Genomic DNA, 6000 nt, shown 5'->3' with positions numbered 1-6000 from the left:
ATTCTCTCCTGATGTGTCTGCATGCAAATGTGACACAGGTACAGGCGTGTCCCTGCATTCAGGTCATCTTCAGGTGTCCACCTACAGCTCAAAGTGCTTTTCTCTGAGTAGCTCTGAAGCGTGGGGACAGTGTTCAGGAGAGTTCTTACAGTACAGGACAATCACACACCAGCATCACGTCACTCTGTACAAAGGATGAAATAGTGGGGCCCAAGGTGCCAGGGGTCAGATGCTGTGGAGTCCGGGGACATCTGGCTGGCTGGACCTCACCAGTTACCCAGGAGCCTGCTGCTCAGGGGTTTAGAGGAGACACTCCCAGAGAAGGTGCCCACGGACTCAGTAGTGAGCTCAAGAGGGTTGGCAAAGGGGGCCAGGAAAGATGGAGAATGAAGGAAAAAATCACCGGCTGCTCCAAAGCGAGACAGGAAGTTACGGTGTAAGTATGGGGCTGCTGGTCCGAGGAGAGACGGTGAGAATGCACCCACCGCAGAGGAGAAAGGGTCTGCAAAGGGCCTGAGTGGGGTTTGCAGTGCACAGCTTCATGGTGCTGAGGGCAGGGCTGCTTTTCTCAATGAGGAAAGGTGGTTAGAACCACAGGGAAATGCTCCATGACACATGTATGGCCCAGTCCGGTTCAGGGACAGCAAGGGCTGGTGTGGGTGCTGTGCCAAGTATAAGAAAAAAACTCCCGAGTTTGGCACAAGGAGCCTCTCCTGTGGCTGGAGGAAGTGGACCCCAAGGCAGCACAGGTACGAGGTTCTCTGGTGCAGGGGAGTGGGTGTGACAGGCTGCAGGGGGTCAGCTGGCCCAGGGACTTCCCACCTGTGTGTGTGTGGGGGGGGAGGGGTCAGAGGTGTCCAGGGGCTGCCGACCTGGGAGTGGTCACTACACTGGTCCTGCATCCAGGCTGGGGCTGAAATGGGGTGACTGGGGATGGCCATGGACCTCATGGGGTCAGGGTGGCAGAGGCTGGTCCTGGGGAGAGAAAGCGCTATGAATCGCTGATGGCCACAGATACAACTGCAAACATGCCACAGACTATGACATGGCGGTGAATATACAGGGAGCCAGGGTGACGATCTGGGAGCCACGTCCCAACCCATCAGCAGGAAACACACTGACGCTGAGCACGAAGGGACCTTAGGTTTATGGAGAGGTGGGAAGGGGACCCCCAAGATCTGACCTCAGAGCCAGTTGAAGAGGTTCTCCTGAGGAGCAGGTGTGGGTGTGGGGAGGTGGGCTAGGGGGCCCCTGCCCTCTCTCCTCTCTCTCCATCCCCTCTCCTCCGCTCCCTTCCTCCATTACTGGCTCCCTCCCTCCCTCCCTCTCTCCCACTGTGTCTCCCTCCCACCCCAATTCTCTTTCCCTGGCCAGTCAGATTTTATATGTTAACCATGTACATTTATTGCTTTCATTAAAATTTAAAAGCTGGGAAAGTAAGTAAATATAGAAGTTAGGTTACTGAAGGCAACAAGGAGTATTTTGAATACTTGAGGGGCTCTGAATTATTAGTTAATATCCAACTTACATGATTCTTTGTGTTTATTGAAGCTTGTCCCACTTCCCCGGCCTTGGGACACCCTTAATGTTAGTCATTGGGGGTCATTGTGTGACCTTGAGATACTGCACACACAGTTTTCTGAGAAAAGTCCCAACGGAGAGAAATGGAGATGTACGTGTGTCCTTTCCTCTCCCTTGAATCACCCACCATCCGTCTGTCCACTTGTCTGTCCATCTGTGTGCCTGTCCATTCAGCCAGTGACAGAGGAGCTGAGGGCCGGGCCTCATGCCATGTGCGGGGACACGGGTCAGCAGCAGCTCCTGGGTCTGCAAGGGGGAGACCGGAGGGAGGGCCTTCATCTGTGCACCAGTGGGGCGATGGGGCCGGGCTCACTGGTGACGGGGTCTGTGAGCTGGGGTGCTGGCTGCTGCCCATATTTCCCGGTGGCCAACAGAGTGGCCTGGGACCAGGCAGCGTGGCTGCAGTGAGGGTTACCACCCACTCTGTTCATAGTCTCTCTCTCAGGAGCTGAGCTGCCCTCTTGGGGTGATTAACTGCATCCACCCCACATCCCAGCCTCTGCTTGGCCCTTCCTAAGCACCCACTGTGCTTCCTAAGCACCCACAGGAGCCACACATGAGCAGAGGTCAGGAACCAGCCTCTGCATTTGACCTTGAAAGCAGCTTTACCACCTTGAGGATATTGAACCCTCAATTTCCGCGTCTGCACAATGGGGCAATGATAACTGCAACACAGGCTGATTGGGGTTTAATGAAGTTCAGCCAGTTCAGGGAAAGCCCTTGCCAGACATGGGACACAGAGTGAAGGTCAATAATGATGTCTTTCTTGCTGCTGTCACTGAGGTGACCGTCTGCCTTTGCTAAGTGAGTGACGCTGCACGTGGCTGTGCTGTGTCAGCAACGGGGTCCTGCACCCAAGTCTGCCAGCACTGACCTGTCCGAGGACACTCCTGTGCATGGAGGTGGGAGGGAGTCCACTGGGACGGCCTTGACACGCGTGGGCACGTCCCCAGGAGGGAGCCAGGCCGCCCCACTTCCCCCCGTCAGCCCGTGTCAGGGTTTCTTCAGCTTTCACTTTTCTCTCTCGTGTCATGAAGATGCATTTCACACGCCAGCTAGAAAGCAAGGAGGGGAATTATCCATGAAGAAGGGGGGCTGAGGCCTGAAGACTCTGCAGAGGTCAGCATTTCCTGAGAGCTCTCAGTGATGCTGTGACGTGTGGGCTGCACGACTGGCTTTTCGCTCCCTTCTCTTTCAGTCATTTTGTGACTGTCCCGCTTGTCATCCGAGAGCGACCTGACTGTCTGGGAGGGACACACAGGCGAGCTGTGCTTGAGCGGGACAGGCTTCCCCAGGAGGGAGCTCAAGGAAGCCCAAGGACACTGTTGATGACATTTCACAAGTAGGACATCATGACATTGTCCCAGATCTGAGGGGTGAGCGGGATGGATGCCCTGAGCCCAACCCCAGGAACAGGAGTGCCCGGTGCCGTGGTGAGGGGCGTCTACCCTCAGCCCTCACAACAGATGGGCATGAGCGTGAATGAGCACGTGACTGTGAATGTGTGAACATGCATGTGTGAAGGTGTGTGTGCCTGTGTGAACTGTGAATGTCAGTGTGTATGAGTGATAGTGCTGGGTGTGTATGCGCAGGCTTGTGTGTGTGTGCACGTGCACGTGGCCATGGGAAGGGAGTTCTTTCACTGTGAGCTCAAGGCCGTCAGTTGAAACCTTTGGTTTCATCTTCAGTTGAAATTAAAGTCACAGCGAGACACTGACAGCCTTGAACAAGGATGCCACCTGCTTCTAGTGCGTGTCCCGTAGTGGGCACGTCACCAACCAGGCCTGTGACTCAGTCCTTTAGAAAGCCAGTTGTACAACTGTCTTTTGATAGCACAATTATCACATGGGATTACTTACTTGTGGATAAAACATTTACTAATGCAAACACTTAAAGCAGGTTACCACTTTAAGCCGTCTGGCACATCTCAGCTGGCTCCTTCACAGGCAGTGGCCTGGCGCTGCTGTTGGGGGATGTCACCACACGGGCTCCACCTGCCGGCTGCAGGCGGCTGCACATTGAGCAGGACTGCTGGGCTGTCCTCTGACGGGTGAGAAGGCAGCCGCTGGCCTGGGTGCGCCCCTTTCCGCACCCACACACTCTGGTAACTCCCCACACACGGCACCTTTGCTCCTCTTGGCCGTCCTGTGAGGTGGGCAGCGGGGAACCGGGGCTCGTCCAAGGCTGCTTGGCGGACCTCAGCACCCCGGCTCCTCTCCTCTCACGTCCAGAGGCCTTGAGAGAGTGGAGTCCAGGGGGCCTGGCATGGCCCCCGTGGTTCTGTTTGTAAGACCGGGTTTCTCTTCCTTTCTGAATAGTTTTGTCACAGTAAATACAATGAAATTTACTATTTTTGCTGGTTTTCGATGTACAGTTCAGTGGCAAGTCCATTCGTACTGTTGTGCGGCCATCACCACCGTCTCCATCACTGTCCCTGTCTTCTCCAAATGAAACTTTGTCTCCGCTAAACTCTTCCCCGACCCCTCCGCACCCTGGGACCCTCCATGTCACCTTCTGTCTCTGTGACTCCGGAGGCTCTAGGGATGTCACATGGGTGGAATCACACAGCATTTGTCTTGTTGTTACTGGCTCCTTTCACTGAGCACAGTATCTTCAAGGTCCAGCCAGGTGTAGCATGTGTCACAATGTCCTTCCTTTTTTCAATTGAGTCTACTGGGGTGACATGGATTAGTAAACTGATACAGGTTTCAGGTGTACAATTCCACAGCACATCATCTGTATATTGTATTGTGTGCTCACCACCCCAAGTCAAGTCCCCTACCATCACCGTTTACCCCCCTTCACCCTCCCCTACCTCCCCCACCCCCTTTCTCTCTGAGAATCATCATCCTGTTGTCTGTGTCTGTGAGATTTTTTCTTTGCTTAATCCCTTCATCTTTTTCACCGAGCCCAAACTCCCTCCTCCCTGACAGCTGTCAAGTCTGTTCTCTGTATCTGAGTCTATTTCCATTTTGTTTTTTAGTTTATTCTGTTCATTAGATTCCACACATAAGTGAAATCATCATATGGTACTTGTCGTCCTCTGACTGGCTTATTTCACTTAGCATGATCCTCACCAACTTCATACACGTTGTCACAAAGCATACATTTTTCTTCTTTTTACTGCTGGGCAGTATTCCTTTGTGTAAATGTCCCATAGTTGTTTTATCCGCTCATGTACTGGTGGGCGCTTGGGCTGCTTCCGAATCTTAGCTATTGTAAACTATGCTGCAATGAACAAGTGGTGCATATATTCTTTCAAATTAGTGTTTCTGGTTTCTTCAGATATATTCCCAGAAACGGCATTGCTGGATCAAAAGGCAGATCGATTTTTAATTTTTTGAGGTATCTCCACTCTGTTTTCCACAGTGGCTACTCCAATGAGCACTCCCACCAACAGTGCACCAGCTTACCATTTTGCCCACATCCTCACCCACACTTGTTGCTTCGTGATGTATTGATGGTGGCCATTCTGACTGGTGTGAGGTAATATCTCTCTGTAGTTGTAATTTTCACCTCTCTGACAGTGACATTGAGCATCTTTTCATATGTCTACTGGCCTTCTGTGTGTCCTATGTGGCATAGGGTCTATTCAAGTCCTTTGCAATTGTTTAATTGGATTTTTGGATGTTGAGTTTTGTAAGTTCTTTATAAATTTTGGACAGGAACCCCTTCTCAGATGTATCTCTAGCGAATATGTTCTCCCATTCAGTGGATTGTCTTTTCATTTTGTTGACGATTTCCTTTGCTGTGTAAAACCTTTTGATGTAGTCCCATTTGTTTATTTTTTGTTTCCCTTGTCAAGGAGATACATAAAAAATATTGCTGTGAGAAATGTCCAAGATTTTACTGCCTATGCTTTCTTTTGGGATTTTTATGATTTTGAGTCTAACATTTGTCTTTAATTTGTTCTGAGTTTAATCTTGAGTACGGTATAAGAAGGTGGTTGTTTCATTTTTTTTGCGTGTATCCAGTTTCTCAACACCATTTATTGAATAGACTGTCTTTATCCCATTGTATGTTCTTGCCTCCTTTGTTAAATATTAATTGACCATAAATGCATGGGTTTATTTGGGGGCTCTCTATTCTGTTCCTTTGATCCATGTCTGCTTTTATGCCAGTACCATGCATGATATTTTGATTACTATGGCCTTGAAATATACTTTGACATCAGGTAGTATGATTCCTCCATCTTTGTTCTTTCTCAAGGTTGCTGTGGCTATTTTGGGTCTTTTATGGTTCCATATAAGCTTTTGGAATATTTGTTCTAGGTCTGTGAAATAAGCCATTGGTATATTGATGGGAATCGTGTTGACTCTATAGGTTGCTTTGGGTAGTATGGACATTTTAATGATGTTAATGTTTCCTATCCATGAACATGGTATATGCTTCCACTTATTTGTATCTTCTTCAGTTTCC

Source organism: Phyllostomus discolor, chromosome 15 (genome assembly GCF_004126475.2).
Source record: "Phyllostomus discolor isolate MPI-MPIP mPhyDis1 chromosome 15, mPhyDis1.pri.v3, whole genome shotgun sequence".
NCBI lineage: Eukaryota > Metazoa > Chordata > Mammalia > Chiroptera > Phyllostomidae > Phyllostomus > Phyllostomus discolor.
This window is presented reverse-complemented; position numbering follows the sequence as displayed.